At 44.7% G+C, this 21,076-nt stretch overlaps 1 protein-coding gene across 5 annotated transcripts in view; it reads right to left on the reverse strand.

Moving 5' to 3' along the window:
* PPM1B (protein phosphatase, Mg2+/Mn2+ dependent 1B) overlaps nucleotides 1-2,998 on the reverse strand; it is a 63,547-nt gene extending 60,549 nt beyond the window's left edge. The window contains exon 1 of one of the 5 annotated variants that reach the window (XM_065679512.1): nucleotides 2,247-2,469. The gene's annotated coding sequence lies outside the window, so the exon portion shown is untranslated. Of the gene's footprint in view, nucleotides 1-2,246; nucleotides 2,475-2,921 lie in introns of those variants that run through there. The other 4 variants (XM_065679510.1, XM_065679513.1, XM_065679511.1 and 1 more) reach the window with 4 other exon arrangements.
* Between the last annotated feature and the right edge of the window lie 18,078 nt (nucleotides 2,999-21,076).

The raw sequence follows: 21,076 nt of genomic DNA on the forward strand, positions 1-21,076 counted from the left end.
GAATAAAACAGACAAAAAGCACCTTAAACAGAAACCCCCTGACTATTTTGTAGTCTCCTTTAATCTGATAATATTCATAAAGGTCACAAACTGCCTAATCTTCATTCACTTTTTTGGTGGTTTTTTTTTAGCTTCCACTGGCTGTCACAACTATAAAATACTTCCCTCCATAGCAAGAGAAGTGAAGAAGCCCCCCCAGCCTCCCACCTGCTCAGGATGCACCTGGGACACCAGACCCAGTTTATCATCTCTTCCCCCCACCATTTCAACTTTTCCTAGCCTCAGCCAAAACCGCTTGCCTCCTCTCCACACACAGACTAGATAGAGGTCCCACTAACTCAGCAATACGAAAACTCCAGTCTCCCTTTCGCACAAATGCCATTCCCCTGATACACACGTATATACATAGACTAATAATCTTCGCCCTGTATATGCATAATCCCCAAAAATTCATCAGATCCTCCTTTTTCAAAGGTACACAAATCTGTCAAAGACTCCACCATTCATTTCTACCTCTGCATATTCACCCAGGTCCCTTCACTTTCTTACGATCCATCGAATTCTACTCACAAGAGTGTACTGATGCCCTTATAGACAAAAATATACACCGCCTGACACCTGTCACAAATACAGGTACCTACAGGCTTTCCTCCAAACAGCACTATCGTGACCCCAACAACACCTGGCATTTGCTACATGCTTTTCGTTGCATCCAATGGCTCAAACAGCAAACATCCAACATGAAGCCTTTCAGTTTCACCCAGAGGTGAGAGAGCACTTGACAGCACCTTTCATGTTCCCAGGACAGAGACCAACCTCAGTGCCCAAGAAACAGGGCTCTCTGCCCTGCTTGCTGCCCTAGCCCATCTCAATGCCCAAGAAACAGGGCTCTCTGAGCTGGTGACAGGCAGGCATCTCTCTCTGCTCTCGGTGCGAGCAGCAAACCAATGTACACGCAGTAGGAACATGAGTGCCTTTCTGTCCACATACCATCTCATATTACACACGAAGGTCTCACACATTAAGTCTAACCACATTGGCCACCAAACAAAACAAGTTCAAAACCTTGTAGCAACCTGTTACCACTGTTCCTTTAAGTTGTACATAGGCTTACCACCTAAAGCCTCCCTCCTCCACAACACTCAGAAGCCAGCCAAGTTATCACCTTACTTCTTACAACACACACAGTATTGTTTACCTATCACTCCTAAATTCTTAGGCCTTCATGTACCACTATTCCTAAATACATGTGGTTTCACGCACCATCTGCATCCCCACAGTACAAACACATCCCTCAACCTACCACAGCGCACAAAACAACAGAGATTTTTCCAGCTGCCTCCAGCCCATCAAAACGACTCCCTGCCTTCAACTAGCCACAAATTACAGTAAAAGCATATCCACGTTTACATCCACTGGGTCCACAGCGCCAGCAAGCCCTAAACTACAAGGGAGAACTACCTTCAACTTCTTTCCCCTCTCCACGCCAGAGGCAGCACCCAGGCACTGCCCATCTGTGACTTCATCCCCCTGCACACCACCACCTCGTCACGGCGGCCTTTCGCTCCAACACCAAGGCCGTTCCGCAGCTCGCCACCTCCCACCACCCCACCCCGTGGGTAAACACCGACCCCGCCACTCCCCCGGCCCCGGCCAATGCACGTGCACAGGCTCGCCCCAGCCGGCCGCCCGACCGTGGTCGGCACGCAGGCAACCGGCCCGCCAGCCCCCTCCAGGCCCCCTTCCCCTGCCCTCGCGTTACCCACGCGGAGCCCGGCCGGCCCGCTCCCCCCACACGCAGCGGTCGGCGTGCGGGGCCAGGCCCGCCGGGCCTCCTGCCACCGCCCCGGCCCGCCCCGCGGAGGGCGGGCCAGCCGGCCCCCATCCCCAGCTACACCGGCGGGCTCGGTTTCCCGGCCGCTTCCCCGCCGTCCCTCCCCCGTGCGCCTGCCGCAGCTCCCCCGCTGGGAGGGAGGCCGTGTCAGTACGGCCACCGGCCCTCTTTTTCTTCCCCCGGCGGCAAGAGTCGTCGGCCGGGCCTGCGCGGCGCCCGCCCCCCGGGGAGGCTCAGCAGCAGGCCCTGCCCGCCGCCCCCCGGAGCAGGCCGGCACCGCGCAGGCCCCGCCGCTCGGCAACACGCGCGCCCAGGCCCGACCCGGCCTCCCGGACCCTTTCCCCTCTCCACCCGCCCCGGCGCGGCTACGACCCACTCGCCCGTGCTCCACGGCAGGCCCTAACCCCTCTACCTGTTCGGCGGACGAGCGCCGGCGTCCCCCGGCGTCAGAGCCCCAGGCGGCCGTTGCAGGGCCCGGCCCGGGTGAGGGGACCCTGGCTCGGGCTCAGGCGCGGGCCGCCCCGCGCTGGCCGCCGCCGGCCGCAGCTCGCTCGCGCACTCGGAGCGCCGCCAGCAGCGCGGACATGTTGGGAGCCCCTGCCCCAGAGGCCGCAGCTCGGCCCGCCCTCCCCAGCGCACACGTCACAGCGCCCCGGGAGGGGCGGGCGGGGCACGGCGCACGGACCCGCCCCCACCGCCCCGCGACCGTTACCGGCCGGGCCGCCTCGCCTCCTCCTCAGCCTAGTGGCTGCCGCCGCCGTCGCTCACCCCTTCCCGCCCCCTCCCAGTGACCATTGGCCGGTCGCCTTGCCGGCTCTACCCTGCTTTGTTGTCATTGGTCGAGCCCTTCGCCGCTCACCCGCCAGCCCCGCCCAAACCCTGTCTCCTGATTGGGCCTTTCCCCTATGTTTGGTCACAATTGGCTGCGGCTCTCGTCAGTCACGGAGCGCGGACTCCGCCTCTCTCCGCACGCCTTACCCGGCCCCGCAGCCTGGGCAGCACTGACGGAAGCGGCTGTCAGCGAGCGCCCTCGCCCCTCCCAGCCGCCCTCCCCCCGCCACATCCTCTCCCTCCCGGCGCCGTTTGCCTGCAGGCCATTGGCTCTCCGCGCCGCCAGTCCCGCAGCCTCGCTCGCCCCGGCCGCCGCTCCGCCAAATAGGGGTGAATGGGGGGGGGCCGCTGGGTGCCTTCTCCTGATTGGCCCTCGCGCCTGCCAATCAAGCGGGGCCGCCGGCGATGGGGAAGGGCCGGCGGAGCGAGCCCCGGCGCGTGCGTCGCTCCGCACGGCGATTGGCCGCGGGCCGGGCAATGAGGGGAAGAGGTGCGCGGAGCACCCCCCGCCACCACCACCGCCCCCCCCCGCCCGCGGCGGGCGGCACGCAGGACCCGTATGTTCGCGCGATGACATCACCGCCAGCCAATCAGGGAGCGTGCGGGGGGAAAGGGGCGTGGCCTCCGGTGCTGTGTGCGCGGAGGTACCGCAGGCAAGGAGGAGGCGGGGGGTGCCTCGGTGCGCACCGCGGTCGGCCCTCCACGGAGGCCGCTGGTCTCGGACAGGGAGCCCAGCACCGCGCCGGGGCCGCCAGCGCTTGAGCAGGCAACTGCTGTCAGCCGGAGCCTCCCCGGGGCAGGCCGCAGCTCACCCCCCGCGGGAGCTCGCCTCGTCTTTGGCTGCTTTCTGAGCCCCGCACGTAAATGTTGGATCGGGAAGGAGCATGCACATGTGCCGATGCCTCATAGCCCCTTGCTACTGACACGTTTCTCAGTCAACCGAGAGCTGGGGCTCGCCTCTGGAGACGAACCCAACTCCTGCCCGCTCTGTACAGCAGTTCTGCTCACTGCGGTCAGACGTCAGTTTTTCCCTGTAAGCTAAACGGCAGAAATAATCTCCCTGCATTTCACAGCCGGGTGCCCTAACTTAATGTACCGCCTGTGCATTAACTGATCCCTTGTCCATGTACTATGTGGTGTTTCCTCCACGCACACTACATGTGTCTGTGTAAATGAACGCTTAGTAACATGCAAGACTCGCGATCATGGGTCTCAACACAGTTTATGTAGCGTTTTTATTTATCCTTGTCTCCTCTGGAGGCAAGAACTTCCCCTTTGGAGCCGGCATTCTTTCCTAGTCTTCCACCCAGGCACACTGTGGGGTTATTTTTCCAGGCTCCCCAGTTACACCCACAGTAAATGCTACGCAGCTTTTAGCCTTAAGGTCATCAGCACCACCGCTCACGTTAGAAATTCCTTGCATAGAGCTCTGGAGGCACTTTGAGCTCAGGGAACTGATGCTACTGCAGCTCTAAGAGCCGAAGCTTTGCTTTTAGTGGCTTCAAGTGTGCCTGTTCCTCAACATCACGTTGGGAAGGGTCCCACCAGCATGATGGTGCTGCTTCCCACAGCTCTGTGCCGGTTGATGGAGTTGATTGAGAATGAAACCCGAATTGCCTCAGCACAGGCACTCGTGAGCAAGTTCAGAAACAGCCAGAACGCTGAGCCTGCAGTTAGCCTTCTGTCATAGAAAACTTGCTCACAGACAAGCTAATTTGAGTGCCCAGACCCAGCTGCCAATCAACCTAGTTAATTCTGTGGTGCCCACATGATCTGAGACTCAAGCTACTCATATATCTAGCTAGGTTTTGGGGTCTGGGTTTTTTTTTTTCCTTTCCTCAGGCTTATATCTTATAGGCATTTAAACACAATTCATGTATTCTTAAAGCAATGACAAATCGGGCTAAAAATTGCTATATCTTCAGGTGGATGAATGTAAATTTCATTCAGCCTAGATACTTTTGAAACAGTTTTTATTTCAAGGGATTCACCAGGAATTTTGTTGGAGCCTGCCACTCTTTAAAGCAATGGCAAACCTTGCACAGATTTCAGCAGGGGCAGAACCAGGCTGTAATTTTATCAGGTCTTGGTTTACACCCACTACTGTGCCTCCTGGCTACCTTCCAGAGAGATACCATAGGCAGCATTAGATAATATTCCTCAGTGTGACCAAGGTATACTCAGCTGCTACTAACTCCTCCATCTAATTTACGATAGCAGCCATTTTCCCCACAGTTACTGCTAAGACAAAAGCATAAAGAAATACCGAAGGAAATCACGAGTTTGTCTTTTCAGTTGTCATTCAAACCCTCTGACCCTGCCTTTCTCCTTGCTTCTAGGTTTGGCACTGTTCTTATCCCCTTCATTTCAGCTGTAACTGCAGATATCATTTTATAGCTAATTTTGAAAATAATCAAATACTTCCTTATCATCGCACCTCACCACCAGTGCAACCTTTACAGAATTGACTTCCCAAAATATCACCCTCCATTATCTCTAGTGTAATAAATCATATCCCCTATTGCTTCTCAAACATGACCTGCTTAAATGTTAGAGATTAACTAGAAATCTACACCATGCACACGAGTCCTCAACCCAGTGTAAACAGCACATTGCTAACCACTAGAAAAAGTGCATATCTGGCTGGTTTATGTGGGCTAAAACTGAACACTGGCATTGCTCAAGAGGTGTGTGTGGCAAGAGGCAAGCAGCACAGTGACGGGCAGCACGGGTGGGGGGTGAAGTAATAAGTAGGTGAAATAATGGTTGTATGTGGCAATGTGGAGTTAATGGCTAATCTAGGGATTTTGTGCCTTTTCATGGCTGGCCCCAGTGAAGCGTCCTGTAAGATTACTGAAGCAGGATATTTGTTTGAGAGTACATGTGTGTTGGATTGACAGTAATGTGTGCATGCCGGGAAGTACGTGCGTATTCTAACACACGCCATGGGCATCTGATTCTTAGTGGTGATGAAAATAATGATTAACTATAGAAAAATAGATTATATGAGATAAAGTCAATTCACAAACAACTGACACTGCACCTAAAAGGAATGAAAGTAAATTCTTAGCACTGTTTTTAAAATTCCCATATTTCCTAAGTTCCGTTGCTATTGGTGAACAAATTTGTCCTTTTCACAATGATTAAATTTCTTTCATGTTCAAATGTATGAGCTGTTAACCAAGTCTTGACAAAATATCAGTAACTTTAGAAAGCTACTCGATCTGACAGCATTTTCACATCATAATCTCAAATATACCTCTGGTTTTCAAAACTAAAACTCTGGTTTTCATCTAAAGTCTGCACCTGTCTAGTGTTTTAACTGGCCTTCATGCTGGTTTGGCCTTAAGTGGCAACTGCTCTAGTTTCACAAGAAAGCGTTCTCAGACACTGAGAATATTCATGTACCATGAGTATTTTTTATGTGCAAAGCAAACAAACTCACTTTCAGCTGAGTAACTTCCCATGGAAATTAATTCACTAAACAACAGTAGTTAAGTTCTTCACCACTTTCCTGTGTTCCCCTTCAAGATTACATCATCTGTGAAGAAAGGAAGGAAATCACCACAGACAATAAAGTCATCTTCATATTAAGAAATGAGTAGAGAAAATTTGGAAAGTTTCATGTAATATTTTGCCTTGGTTTTGCTCAACAAGAGGAAGATAAAATGCTAATACAGCAGTCTGAAATAGGAAGAATGTGGGATGGGTAACAAAGAAAAAAACACATATACAAAGGCAAAAAACAAGTAATGTTACTGTGTCAAATAAAGTAACTAAAAAGTGGATGTACTATTTCCAGCATTTGGGGAAAAATGAAGGAATTTCACGAAACAGTTCAAGACCCCCCGCATTGTGATTAAAGAAAACTCATGGTGCTCCTAACTAGAACACGTGGATTGGAGGGGATTTGCAGTTGAGGAAACATGGAAGTGGAAATAAAGATGGGTAGTGACATTCCATGTTCAGGAAGCAATGTTCTGCAAATAAAACATAGGGAATAAAACAGCTCAAAATTTAGTTCCAATTTTTCTTTTTGGAAAAGATAGTAAACACAGAGCATGTTGAGAGGAGAGGGCTGTGAGATCATTACAGGCCCCTGCAGAGAAGCTCTGGAGGCAGCTAGAAAACTCCATATTATTAAAGAACTGGTACTGTTTGCATACAAAGAACCAATCGGTGAGGTTTCAAATTCCCCATTCATAGCTTGGGGAATACGTGCTACTGTGGTAGCCAATGAATTCCTCCACCAAACTGTCAATGAGCCTGTAAAAAGTAAAGCTTTTGGATGATTGCAGAATCTGCCCTCGGAGGCCTGACTGTAGGTAATAACCCTGGAAGAGGTGATCGCAAGTTGTGTGACAAAAGATGGGAAAAGAAAGTAGAGCATTCTCAATTTCAGAAAGGCAGACTGTGATAAATGAAGGGACCCGACGGTAAAATCAGCTTGCATAATGAATATTGAATGAATGTGGAAGCAGGCTTTGGTGTATTAAAACCAAAATTGCAAATTCCATTGAGATTTTGTGTCTTGCCCAAGGCAAAAGGTTTTACAGGTAGAGGTTTCAAGGCATAAGTGGAAAAGAAGTGGCATAAAGAGAGAGGTAAGAATTATAAGCAGAAAGCATATAAACAAAGCAAATTAAAGAAAAAAGAAAAAGCTCTGGTCTAGGAAAGACCTCAAATGTCAATAAATGTGAGAATTAAAGGAGAATTTATCTGGAAAATCATATTAATTTAGACTTCGCATACGATAGCTGGAAAACCAGCAAGGTGTTATCCAGCTGTGAAATAATATTGTAAGAGAGAAGTGATGTCATTTTCCAGTGAGGAAGAAGTGGGGTTTAGATATAGTCTACATCTGATTCTAAAATTAAATGCATATTTTGTCTCAGTTATCAGGAAGGATGGTGATGTAAAACACAGGGTTAGAGGGCAGGATGGCTGGGAGGGAAAGGAAATTGCTAGTATCACATATACGATGAAAATAAAACACAGTCTGCAGCCTCTGGGCAGAACGAGCAGATAATGCCCATTCCAGAAGTCAGAAAACAGTGTCAAATGAAATCACTTGTCTCACAGTAAGTTTTTTTAAGGTAAGTGTAGCAGGAAATGAGAAAAAGTAATGTTTACAAAAGGTGGACCTTACCAGCTTAAACTAGTATCTTTCTCTGATAATATCACTCAAGTTCCAGATAGAGGAGGAGATGATCAGAGGACTGGAGCACCTCTCTTATTGAGGCAGGCTGAGGGAGCTGGGCTTGTTCAGTCTGGAGAAGAGAAGGCTCCAGGGACACCTTAGAGCAGCTTCCAGTGCCTAAAGGGGCTGACAAGAAATCTGGAGAGGGGCTTTTGACAAGGGCCTGTAGGGAGAGGACAAGGGGGAATGGCTTTAACCTGACAGAGGGGAGACTGAGATGGGACATGAGGAAGGAGTTCTTCCCTGCGAGGGTGCTGAGGCGCTGGCACAGGGTGCCCAGAGAAGCTGTGGCTGCCCCATCCCTGGCAGTGTTCAAGACCAGGTTGGATGGGGCTTGGAACAACCTGCTCTAGTGGAAGGTGTCCCTGCCCATGGCAGGGTGTTGGTACTGGATGAGCTTTAAGGCACTTTCTAACGCAAACCAGTCTGTGATGGGAATTAGCAGAGCAGTACCAGAGACTAATGGAGGTAATTGACTATCCATAGGGGAGAAAGCAAATCAGACGTGAAGTATCTGAGTAAAGGTTGTTCTCTTTTCTTCCTGTCCTCCCCCATCAGTTTTGGGCATAAACCTGTTAGATATGTTTTAGATATTTTCCTTAATGACACTGACACAAGAAGATCATGGAAAGTAAATTTGTAAATGACCCAGTGCTCAGAGGTACTAGCAGTAAGGAGAACTAGGAAACGATACACAATTAAACTGATGGAGAAATAGGAACACAGTTAACTTCAAGAGTATAAAAGCAAGACATCTGGGAATTAATATCAGAAATTTCCTCTAGCAGCTGGGAGCTCATCACTTCAAAAAGATGACAAAGAAGGACAGAATATTCTAGTTTATCACAGTATGATATGAAATGCCATTCAGTTTCAGTCTTAGAATGACAAATGCAGTCTTAAGCATGGCTGGGCAGCAGGTTAAGTGCCTTCACACAGGCACTTACTTTGCAGTATGGAAGTACTTATTCGGAGCTCCACACAGGCAGCCATGAGCTGGCTTTGAGATGTAACAAACTGAAAGGGTTGATGTGCCATGATTATTTCTGTTGTCTTCATTTGAGCTTTGTTCATGTTGTTAAACTGGGTAGGGACAGACAGCCACAAGCTGTCAAGCCAGTTTGTAATTAAGCCATGACTTAGCATGGCTTAATAAGTTACTACTCCACAGACAAGCTGTAATAACTGCTTGTGTGCGTGCTCCCAGCTCCTCCAGCTGCTGAAGTAAAATGTGTTAGTTTAAGCTACTATACGCTGCTATAGCATCCTAGCAGATAAGCAATAATTTGCCTTAGTAACCCAATCACTTGTGAGCATATGTTCACACTTTTCCTCCGTGCTACTGGGAAGCCCAGAACTCAATGCAGTCTTGTAGGTGGCATGGGAGAGAGACTGAAAAAAGTGTTAGTTTTGTTAACTTCTGGCTGAGACGTCTCCTTTGGCAGTCTAAAATCTTGCTAAACATTTTACTTTGATATTAGAATACCAGCTTTTGCTTCAGCTACTCTCACCTGTCACCCCTAATGTGTCTTCATCATTACTACTGTCCTGGTTTGTTCTTCACTGACTACCTGGACTTTAGATTACCTTTCCTACCCTTTGGCTTAAGTATTTTAAGAGAGCTGAAAATGTTATTATAAGACTGGTTAAAATGCTTTAAGAGAGTTCAAAAGCTTAAGCATAATCAAGTGTTCTTATCATCTTTTAAGCTTATATTATTACAGAAGACAATCACATTTAAATGGCAATCTTGCTTTAAGGCTCCATAAAATAGATGACTTCTAGTAATAATATCCTCTCAGTTTTCAAACATCTTTCAAATGCCGTATAGATCCAATGTTATATAGTATAGAGCTCTCTTATGAAAATTCAAAAACAGACATGAGTTTCAAGAAGCAAAAAAAAAATCTGAAGAGATTATCATTGCAACATGCAGCTATTAAGTGAGATATATTACTGTCAATGCAATTCCATTGCTATCGTTTCCTGCCCATTTATACTTGTCCTAAGTATGTGTCTAATAGTAATCTAATGACACCGAGTTAACAGCTTCCTACTTAACCTTCGTGATCTTTTCCTAATCCATATTACCGTTAATTCACTGTTTTACCCTTCCTTACTGTAACTGTGAGAAGTAATTGCCTAGGAGAGTGGCAAAGGGTGCTTCCTAAAATCAGTGCCATTCAAAAAATACTTTCCCACATTTCCATTCCCTGCCACCTCTTGCTGAGGGAGGAAAACAACTTGGGAGCCCCACGGAGAGAAGTGGCTTTGCGGCACTTGGTGTTCTCATCTACTCATGGGTGAGGGAAGCTGCCTAGAAAGGGACAACACATCAGCCAGAAGCATTCTGATCTATGCGAGTGGTTTGTATTATTTGAGGCTGTTTCTGGTGAGAGCATTCTGTTAAGATCAGCTGAGCTGTTAAACTAGAATGGATGTGACTCATCATCCTTCTGAGGGGAAAAACACCAGCAACCAGAGTGTGCACAGTGTGATGGGCTGCCCTAACGCACACTTCAAACATTAACGATGAGCAAAGGCAGTCACGAAATTACTTTTTTAGTATTTTTCTTTTAAAGACTGAGGGGAAAAATGTTGTCTTCAGGCAGACACTTCATGCACGCCCAGTGGGTCACTGAACCTTTTCCTATAGAAGTGAACTGCAGCAGGGGCTGCCAACTAATTTATAGATGCATGCAACTGATGAATACCGGTTTAAATAGAACGGAAAAGCGGCATGAAATCAAACAAGCCAAGAAAAGTAAGCACCTCTGTTTCTCTAAGATCTTGTAACTAAGCAGTGCTCTCTGGTATCCATCCCACAACCCTGGCCTGGCAGGCCACAGCTGCACACGTGACTGGTTGTGAACTTACTAATGGAAACACTTGGTGGTGACTCAGTTAAAGAGATTCACCAACAGTAAACGCATCTGGTAAGATCAACAGGCTGTACATCGGCTTGCTGGGAGGTAGAGCTGATCAGCATGATTGGCAGGAGGGAGAACACTGACTCCCAAGGGAGCCCCTTACACCAAAAAAAGAAGTTAATTCTTCCTTTCCCGTATTTCTATAGGGTGGTTTGATAGATGCTATCCCATCAAAGTCGCATGTCAGACACTGTGTTACATTGCGGTCATTTCCATTTGGACCCCCAAAAAGCTTAGCCTGCTGGATGCTAAATCCAGGTTCACCCCCTGCATTCTCTTGCAGTTTAAAAAATAACATTTTTAATGTTAAAACATATAAGGGTGTAATGAACCTTCACAAAGAAAAGCAAAGGAGAATTTTGACCATGTTCCGTGTTGTTATTATGGGTTTTTTTTTCAATCAACAGCGGGGTTTTTTTTCCATACTAACAGACAGATCAACCATTTTTAGGTAAATATGTTGAAAAGAGAAAAAGAAAGTGTATATTTCTTACAAGCATATCCACATGGAGATTATTCATCACAAGGGTATTAATTTATATAAGCTATTCTTTTGGCTCCTTGAAATTATATTAGTGTCTGGACAGGAAAAAACCCCACCACTCAGATACATTCTCACCATGGTGACCTACGAGAGAGCTGTCACAACAGAAGCTGCTGTTGCCACTACAATTTCCAGAGCTCCTGCTGTTCATGTTGCCGCTGAAGAGAAAATCCACTGCCCTTCACTGCACTTAAAAGCTCAGTAAGATCAGATTGCAGCTTAAAGATAATGTTCACACTTTACTGTACATCAGGATCAAAGAGGAAATGAGATGATCAAAATATGCCAACTGTAATAGTAGTGTCAACATTAAGTATGCTGTGTATTTCCTTCGAGATACTGAGCAGCCTAACTCCCTCCTGTTTCAGCAAAGGGAAGCCAGCATCATGATCACAGCCTTGGGGTTCAGCTCTGCTCAAGCTGGAGTGCCAATGGTCTCAATACGAATACAAGCCAGGTAAGAAGTAGAAGCCTGATCCCCCTTAAAGTTAAAAAGAAGTCTATTGGTGTTTTTGAAACTAAATAATATAAATGGGGAGTTGCAGTTGACAAAGAGAAATATAAAATAAGAACAGGCATATTGTCTCTGCACAGTGAATGTTATGAACTCTGTTCCCACTCGCCACCAAAGGACTGCCACTTAAAACACGCATGTTGCAAAGGTGCTTTTTGCCAACACGAGCGGTCCTAAGTCAGTGAAATGCGTAAAGCACACCTTTTTAACAGGCTACCTGTCACCCAACTGAGTAAGTGTATTTCAGATGATTAGAAAAGATTTTCTAATTTTGAATGATGAGAAAACATTGCCTGATTTCGAAGGTAGCCTAAAGCTGGTGACAAGAGGATATCGGATTTTAAATGTGAGTGTTCAGCTTTGGAGCAATGAGCAGCTTCATGAATTTTACACTCTGCAGCACAAAAATGAAACAAAACCAACTATGTCTTGGTGATAGGACTTGACATTTTAAAAGCAGTATTTCTGAAAGTGAAAAGGCCCCCAGAAGACCTCCCATTAGCCTGCTCACTGTCAAGAAACTCTGGAATAAATAACTCTGAGAAACTGCCGGGATAGCTATAATTAACTGTGGCTAAGGAAATCAGAGTTGGAAGTTACTAGGATAGTTGTAAAGCCTCTGCTATGACAAAGTGCGGAGGAGGAATGAAAATTATTTGAGGAAATGCTCCAAACCCTAAAGTTACCATCATTATTAGTGACATCTCATGTGTGTAATCAATTTTTCACAAGCTGTGAGGTTAGGGTCTGGTGTACAGCCGACAGTTTTATTATCTGTAATTTATAAGACCTTAAAAAGCCATGGGAAGAAAAAAAAAAAGTTCATAATAGAAGCAATGCTGTCTGGGAAATGGAGACCCAAATCGAATTATAATTCAACTGAGTTTCTAAACAGGAAGGTAAATTTTCTCTAAATTGAAGGAAGCAAAGGACAGGAGATGGGCCAAAGAAATGCACTGAGGTTTACCCTCCCTTTGCAGTGGGAAGTCCCTCATGCTTTCGGTGGAGGCAGGCAAAAACCCAACTGAGAAGTACAGCCTGAAGTGCAGTTGTACTGGCTTCTTGGCTCCCGGAAGCAGGCTGTGGGTGACTGAGAGAACATGGTACACATTGAAATTTCATTTTCTTGTTCCTCTGCTTTTTGTTTGTGTCTTTGTTTCCATTTTGTAATCAGAAACTTAACCCCTGCTTTGCTAGTATAATCTTTTTTTTCCTTATTTAACCTTGCCTGGTAGTGACCGTGATTTCAAGTAACTGTAGCAAACAGAAAGCACATTATTTCTGAAGAAGCATGAAGTCCAAATGCACACATACCTTTAGGATATCCACAGACTGGGAAAATGGGAGAAACCAAGGCTTTCTTTTAGCAAGAGTCAGTGCTACACTATGGGGAGAAGTCTTTCCAGTGGGGCTTTTATTAAACATATGTGATTGCACAATTGCAGGTGCCCAACTGAGATCTTTTGGAGGTTACTCAGTGCTCTAACACTACTGAGGATGTAACGTATCACAGGGAAGGAGAGGCAAGGCAGAAGAATAGGTGGAACAGTCAAGCAAGAGTGCCCCAGGAACTGCAGAGCATACAACTAACCAGGGTCAGCCAAGTGAGTATCTTGCATCTAGAAAAAGATTCAAGAAATGTAAATATTGGATTCCATTGCAAAAGGGTATAAGAGCAGAACAGTCCTGAAAGCTGGAAAGAAAAAATGACGACACTGGAGAGTCCTACTGTGCAAAGCTTTTCAATGGTAACAAGCTCGGCTTTTCCATAAAGTGTTTGAAGAAAAATAGTAAGAGAGACTCCACAGCTGAAGTGCCATAAGTGCATAGGTAAGTACATAGTGGACACTGCCAAACATACTGCTGGCACTGTCATATCACAGTAGGATACTTAGAACTGGATGGCAGCAGTGTACAAGCTATAGAGATACAGAAAACCTCAGTGCCAGTTTATTCAGCTAGAGAGGGACCTTTGGATACAAGCTTTGCAATCATGCGATGTTTATGAGATAGGCCAGTGTTAGCTGAAACACCATAGACTGCTTTTTTGCACCGCTCAATGGGGCTTGGGAATTTTCACTCTTTGAAAAAAGAATGTTACTTTTTTTCTGTTACTAGCATGCTGCTATAACGTTTTCATTATATGCTTTGCAAATCAGGAGTAAAAGAAAGGAAGATAAAAGTATTTGCAGAGACATGGAAAAGAGCAGAGGTATTCAGTCTCCAGTGGCTATGACTTCTGGGTTTGTAGATTCCATCTGTGGCCCTCTGGAATAGGCTGTAGGCAAGATGACTTGCTTTGGTAGTGGCAGTAGCCTACTTCTTACCACCATTCATTCCAGAGGCCCTTTTCTTGCCCAGAAATAGAATACAGGAAGGACCAGAGCCCCTTGAGAAAAAGTGCTTTTAGAAATGAGCTACTGTCAGGACAATTAATCCAGTTATCAGCCTTTTCTCCTCACAGGTCTGTGGCACTGCTTGGAAAGCAGACCAACAATGCGACATCTGAATTACTTGGTGATACCAGTCTACTCTTAACTGCTCTATTTGTTGGGCACTCATCTCTTCAGCATGGGAAACCTGCTGCAAGCAACCTGTTGTATATATTCAGTAATTATGGCACTCTCAGGAAATTGCTGTGTCCTGCAGCAGAGGGTGGACTGCAGTATATGGGCCTTTACTGTCACTGGAGAGCTGTGGAGCATCTCAAAGTGGGCATCTCTGCTACAGACACGAAGCAGGAGTTCAGCAGGGCAGTCCTTTGTGCATACCAGGTTGACAGAAAGCATGGATGGTCTCAGATAAAGTGCAGACTGTGACTGGCAGTGCAATAGCAAGAGAAGGAACATTAATAAGCAGAACTTACAGGGACTGAGATAGAAACACGTATTTCAACTTCTATTCAAACCTTTCCATAAAGCTGTGTGGTTCTCCTTGTATCATGCCCCATTACATACAGAATCTTAATGGCCACTGAAGGCTGAAGTAACAATAAGGAGAAGTTGTACTCTATTTTCAAGCACATTTAACTCAAACCACAAAACCAACAGCTTCTGAATTCTGGTGACAGAACTACAAGAAAGCCCTGTGTGAACAATGATGTGGGCAGGAAGGTGTGACTAAAGACTTAAGTCTGGGATTTTTGTTTTCCAGAAGCAAAACAAAGGACTGTGTACCCAAAGTACGAGGAAGTCAGTGAAGCAGAAACCACAGGGGATGAAATATCCACTCATCCAGCACTTTCAGATTTAGAGGACAGGGCAATTTAGTGAATCCCAGAGATGAGAAGACAGAATCACAGACAAACTTGCAGGAATCATGCCTGACTGACTGCAGGAGCAAGAGAAGAAAACCACACAGCCCTAAAACACTGTCAAAGCTGACATACTTTCGAGAAATGACGTAAATTCCTGGAGAAGGAGGGAAGGGTACATGGCTCGGGGGCATCAACTGTTCCTTCAGAATATTCGCAAGGTGAAGGAAAGTCTAGAGGCCTCGGTGAGTTTACTGAAGCATTTGACTGTGTTTCTTTGGAAACATGTATCTCATTTTCTGTTGCTTAAACGTTCATTAGTCGTTTGTCAGAAGAGTTTAAAAAGCAAAGCATGCAGGAGTAGTCCAAGCAAACTATTTCTTTCTCTCCCTTAGTCTTTGTGTGGAAGGCAAAGAATCCTGGAGGGAGGCTAAGATTATCATAAATCCCAGTTTAACAAATGTATGAATCTGTACCAAAGAATACAAGATTTCAATACAAAGCGTTTCTTTGTTTCTGAGAGAGAATCTCACTGGCATTCATCTCTTAGGTCACTGCAGCTTGTACTGTAACAACAAGAATTACTTTTCAGGCTGCTACATCACATCAGATTTTGACCAGAACTCAGAGACACAAATAATTGGACTGATCATGTTCCTGTTAAAGTCTGCCATACAATTCCCATTTATTTCAGAGAAAACAAAATCAGCCTGAAGATATTTGTAGTAACATTTCGAGAGTTGCTTTCACACCTAGTTTTATACCATTTAATTCTCTTTACTTCAGTGGGGTAATATATGATTTCCAGTCTTAAAAATAAAACTAGAATAAGGTCAATTTGTCTTTTTATTATTCATTGCCTAAGCCTAGGGACTTATGGTTGAGGCTCACATGCACTGCTGCTGAAGTGATTATGTATTAGGCCTTTAGGTCTGTAGCATCTGTAAATTTTCACTGCTTCTGTATATTGGCAGTGTTTTCAGACAGACCTTCGTATTTGGAAAGTACAGTTGCACTTATCCATGTTATTTTAAAAGTGGATTTCAAAGGATTCTGGAAAACATAATCCGAACACACATTTAATAAGACATAAATAGAAATTAAGGCAACCACCGAAGAAGTGTATCTGTCTCTATAGTTAAAGCCTACTAAATTAAATTTCAAAGAATTCACTCAGACTGGAAATCATATCACTGTGTGTGGGCATAGAAGAAGGCTCAGTAAATTCTGGCTCGGTGGGTGAGTCAGCATGAGTCACCAGCAGACATACCATCCTACGGTTATATCAATCCGCAAGGTACATTTAGAAACACTTCAGAGTAACAGAATAATGCCATCCTCCTGCTTTTTGTCTACGTGACGTTAATGACAGCCCCAGCTTGCCTGAGGTATTGTAGGTGTTCTCAGCTCAACATGTGAAGTTAATAAAAAAGAGGTAAAATCCCTCTATTTCAGTATTTTCAGTAAGCAAAGATAACACAAATATGCAAAGCTGTTAGGAAAGCCTCAGGCTGTAAATAAAATCATTTGCACAATTGCATTACACTGACAAACAACTGCGCAACATCTACTTTTCAGGTGGATTTCAGATTACTTGATTGAAACACGGAGTTTCTTGTTCTTTCTTCCAATTTTAATTGTTTCCATCGCTCAGAATATAAAGTGGGGAATAAGATGCTATGAAAAATGAAGTTATTTAGCTGACATCACCAACTGTGTAATAAGCAAAATAGTGTCAGTTCTGTTTTGAAGGACTTTCAATTGTGGCATGTCATTGAAAGGCTCTGAACGCAAAGTAAATGGGTATTTGGAGGGCTGAAAGTATTCCTGCTTTCTCCTCTTCCACTTTCCTTAATTTCCGTGGAAAAAATTTTTACTCTGTATTTCTTTTTCCTCTGAAACAGATTTAATTTCTTCCATATTCTTCCTGCTATTCCATATACAATATATATTTACCCAGCATACCCCAGTTTGTACAGCTACATAGGAAATGCATCTTTCACTCCTTCTCATTTATTTGGGGAGCTCTAATATTTACTTTTTCTTTAGTTCTGCTAAAGATGAGGGAAATTTCACAAGTAATATATCTGTGCATACAGTCTACTGAATGAGCTAGCATTGCTCATGGGCATGTACGTGCACAGCTATTTGGTCAACTGACCATCTTACATCCCAGTCTGGAAACCAAATCCACTGCCACCATTAGTCATCCACTTGGATCCCACTTGTTATGGTGATGCCACACAGATGCAGTCAGGTTCACATCAGCTAACCTAATTACAAAACAGAGGCCCTGGTTCTATCAGATATGTAAAAATCTGTGTAAATAGAAAAGCCTTAACCTCTTATTTTAGGCTGCAGACTCGTGTTTCCCGTTCTCCCGATAGCATGGCAAATGCATTCTGAATTTGTTCTCTCATTATTCTCAAGGGGAGGATGTTTCCTGGATTTACTCCTATTATGTTTTAGTTTGCTAACCAATTCCATTCCAGATAAGTTGTCTGCGTATCATCTACTTAGTATGTCAGGCAGTTAATATTGCCCTTCAGATGCTGTTGCTATGTGCTAGCAGTATTAGTAAAAACTTGTTTATTTTTAAATTCTGGGAATCATATATTAACTCCTATACACTGGGGAGAGGAGGGTCACTTGCCAGTGCTGCTGCCTCTGCCTACTTTTGTAAGGCATTAACCATAGTTGGAACTTGTCTACTGGATTGGGCCCTTTGGCTAGATGAATGAACATCAGTTCGGTGGATTGTGTTGAACTGAGGAGGGAACTAGTGTCATTAGGATGGGTAAGCTTAGGCACACCTTGCAGAAGAGCATAAGCCCCTTGGAGGTTTTGCAAGAAGCTCTGAGGGCAAAACGCTTTATGAGTGTCAGAGGCACCTAAATGCTGTATTTGGGCTTCTAGTCTTTAAGTACAACCACAAGGACAAACTCAAAGCCATGTTCAGCAAACATCAATGCTGTTTACTCACTGGGCAATCAGGGTTGCCAACTCGCAACAAACGCATAGCCCAAATATTTCAGCACTTAAACCAAGCTGCAAATAAGATTTGTTAGCAAAATAACTGTTAAAAATAGCTAGCATGTTGCAAAAAATGCATGTAAAGAATATCAGAAATACTTTTCTTCAGTCATGTTCATTCAATAATACTACTCAGTAACAATTTTACTTCCAATGTTTTACTCAGAGTCAAATCTTGTAGGACATTGCTTCTTTTTGACTAAACAGCATAAAAACTCATTTTTCTCCCTCTCTCTATATATATATGCAATACACGCTTATGTACATACGCTTACTTATCTTCTTAGAATGTATTCTCAGCATGTAGTCTTTCCCCAGGAAGTCAATATTCAATATGCTTTCTATATTTTAAGCTGCATTTTACACAAAAATGCACAGTAGTGTCTATTTTAGTAAGCTCATTATCAAATGCTGCTGGAAGCAACACTTCGTCTTCTGATACATTGCTCTTTCTTCAGCATTCCCTAGCGATTAAAGTGGGTTGATGAACACTAGTTTAAATTATCTAAAATGAGACAAAATTCCCTTATGCTTTCTATCAGCTACTGAAATTAACATTTTCCATAACTTTTGGGGAGTTTCTTTCCAAGTGTGCTATGAATAGGGGGAATCCACTCTGGTAACCATACGGCAGGCTCAGAACAAAGGATTTGGCAAAGGTGACCTCATATTTGGCTGGAGCAAATGACATAAACAATTGTTCATGAGTTACCTTTGAGGAAGGATCGCTGTTCTACCAGAGGCCATCAGAGCCTGGAGAAGATGCATGGAATTTCCTTCTCTTTCACCGCAAATTTTCCCACGAGAAGCCTCAAAACTGAAGTTCACAGACTCAAGCCTAAAAACATCCAGTCATACCTACACAAATGAAGACCCTGTGAGTAATCAATTGAGTAAGCCTACAAGAGAGAAAACCACAGGTGTATTTATTGCTTTTCCAACCTTAAATGCTTTCAGGTGCATTTAAGAGCAAATCCCTGAGCCACATGAAAGAGCCACTGTCCCTGCTCAGCATCTTACCTGTCTGGGTGATGGAAGCTTCCCAGTGCTCTGACAGTCTCTGCTCACTCCCATTCCAGGTTGCCTGGAAGGGTGGGATGCGTTCATGTTCAGATCTTCGTTATATCCTGGGCTTTAAGGCTATTCCTGCCTTCAGCTACATAACCACTGAATGGGTATCTGAGAAAGCATTTAAGTACCTCAATTCCCTTGAAACCTCACAGAGGACTCTGAAAGAGGAAATTCCAGTCCCTGTGACTGGGTAATGGTGTGGCAAGTCTTCAGGAGCACATACTCCAAGGATTTGGGATGCTTATTCCTAAAACTCTGTATAGTCCCTGTAGTGTTTTTCTGATTTACGTCATTCCTGAATGTGGTTATGAAGTCACTCTCTGCCTGAACAGGCAGTGGATGAATTCAGGGGAGGAAATATACAGCCATTCTGAATCCTTGTATTTGGTGTCCTTGCTGGAAAGGGACTAGTAAAAGCTTTTTCAATTCTAGCAACGAGTGGATTTCCTGAGATGAAACTGATGAGTAATCTTGGTCATTTTCCAGTATGCTGCTTCATTTAATGTAATTTAGATCATTTTCACACCTGTAGCATTTAGGTAATTGTTAGCTAAGGGTTGCTGATAGTATCAAACATTCAGCTCTGCCATGCAGACCTACTGCTACATTTTCCACCTTTGATAAATTGGATGTCAAGATCAGGTACAAGTGCTGATATTTCAAATAAAAATGTAAGAGAGTGATAATGAATGGAAGAAAGAGAAGAACAAATGAAAGGAGCAAGCTCTGGAGGAAAAAATAGGGCTGAAGTTTTTCATTAATTATTGTTTTATGTAAAATTACTTTCAGCGGACATAAATATGTTAAATTATTTTTCAGTGTCCTTTGATTTTCCTACTTGTTTGATTAAAAAGTCAAATCAAATATCTAAAAGTAAAAATGAGACATGACAGATTCAAACTAAGCCTGCTGGCAGTGACCTGACCCTTATACTCTGGCAATATTCAATATCACTTCAATTCTTTTTTGCACAAACGTGACGACCGTACAAAATGCAGGGCACTCTGACAGTATTTTGCAGGTCTCTGAATATTTGTCAGCTGTATGCATATACATACAGTTGTGTGATTCTGCTAAGAATAGACATCGTAGGTTTGACTTAAAGCTAGCTGATGCTCCCTGAGTTAATTCACTTGCTTAATTTTCTCCCTTAAACCTATGAAAGTAGCCACTGATTGGCTCAGGTTACTTTAGCTACAGGCAGAGAGAGTGTAGGGCTGGAGTTGCCAGGGCACCAGAGACGTGGACACAAGAGACAGAAAGGCTAGAGATGCCGGGGTGAAGATAAGGTCCATAGAGTATAGCTGTAAATCAAGAATAGCTAGATAAATGCCAGTTGCTTCATTTTCTCTTCTATGCACACCAATATGTTTATGTAGACTGACTGCGGGCGGTGATAGTGTCTGAAACAAAATGATGCCAGTGGCTGAGCTAGCTTACACTGGGTGGGAAAGCGAGAGGCAGTGAGGAGGCAGCAGCAGAAGTTGCCCATTTTACGTGCTTAGGCAAAATCGCATCAAACACGAGCGTGTAAAAGCTGCTGGGTGTCACACGGCATAGTGCTGAGCCAACATTGTTCTGCTCTCTGAACTGACTGATGTGCAGAGCTGACGTCTAGCAATGCTGGCCATGGCACATGGTGAGCCATTTTGGAGCAAAAATAAAATCCAGCGGGGGCAGGGGAAGAGGGAATACTGGCTACTCAGCATGGTCGGGATAAGGCTAACTTTGGCTCAAAGCCACCTCTCTGTTCTTTTCCCAGTGAGATGCTGACAGGGAATTGCTCTGTGGTAAAAGCACCATCCTTCCTTAGATGTTATTAATGGTGCAAACCAGCTAATAACAGGCTTGTGCGTGCAGCAGTTT

The sequence above is a fragment of the Lathamus discolor genome, chromosome 5, assembly GCF_037157495.1.
Source record: "Lathamus discolor isolate bLatDis1 chromosome 5, bLatDis1.hap1, whole genome shotgun sequence".
Classification (NCBI taxonomy): Eukaryota; Metazoa; Chordata; class Aves; order Psittaciformes; family Psittacidae; genus Lathamus; species Lathamus discolor.